Source organism: Arachis duranensis, chromosome 10 (genome assembly GCF_000817695.3).
Source record: "Arachis duranensis cultivar V14167 chromosome 10, aradu.V14167.gnm2.J7QH, whole genome shotgun sequence".
Taxonomy (NCBI): Eukaryota; Viridiplantae; Streptophyta; class Magnoliopsida; order Fabales; family Fabaceae; genus Arachis; species Arachis duranensis.
In genome coordinates this window covers 64634549-64635206 of record NC_029781.3, presented here as the reverse complement: position 1 = coordinate 64635206, position 658 = coordinate 64634549, and the positions used below count along the sequence as shown (strand labels likewise).

The 658-nt window shown below is 40.4% G+C and overlaps 1 non-coding gene across 1 annotated transcript; it reads right to left on the bottom strand.

Moving 5' to 3' along the window:
• Nucleotides 1-94: 94 nt before the first annotated feature.
• LOC127743664 (small nucleolar RNA R71) lies at nt 95-202 on the bottom strand. Its single transcript, XR_008005048.1, has one exon. It is a non-coding gene; the product is annotated as a small nucleolar RNA R71 (small nucleolar RNA).
• Nucleotides 203-658: the final 456 nt, after the last annotated feature.

The following is a 658-nucleotide window of genomic DNA, read 5'->3' as shown; positions in this document are numbered from 1 at the left end:
ATGGTTGGACTCACAACCTAAAGAAAGCCTCAATTCTTGGGAAAAGCTAGTCAATGCCTTCTTGGCAAAGTTCTTTCCACCTCAAAAATTGAGTAAGCTTAGAGTGGAAGTCCAAACCTTCAGACAGAAGGAAGGAGAATCCCTCTATGAAGCTTGGGAAAGATACAAACAATTAATCAGAAAGTGTCCCACTGATATGCTTTCTGAATGGAGCATCATAGGTATTTTCTATGATGGTCTCTCTGAACTGTCCAAGATGTCTTTGTATAGCTCTGCTGGAGGATCTCTTCATCTGAAGAAGACGCCTACAGAAGCTCAAGAGTTGATTGAAATGGTTGCAAATAACCAATTCATGTACACTTCTGAAAGGAAGCCTGTGAACAATGGGACCAATCAGAAGAAAGGAGTTCTTGAGATTGACACTCTGAATGCCATACTGGCTCAGAATAAAATATTGACCCAACAAGTCAATATGATTTCTCAAAGTCTGTCTGGAATGCAAAATGCACCAAGCAGTACTAAGGAAGCTTCATCTGAGGAAGAAGCTTATGATCCTGAGAACCATTCAATAGAAGAGGTGAATTACATGGGAGAACCCTACGGAAACACCTATAATCCTTCATGGAGAAATCATCCAAATCTCTCATGGAAGGATCAA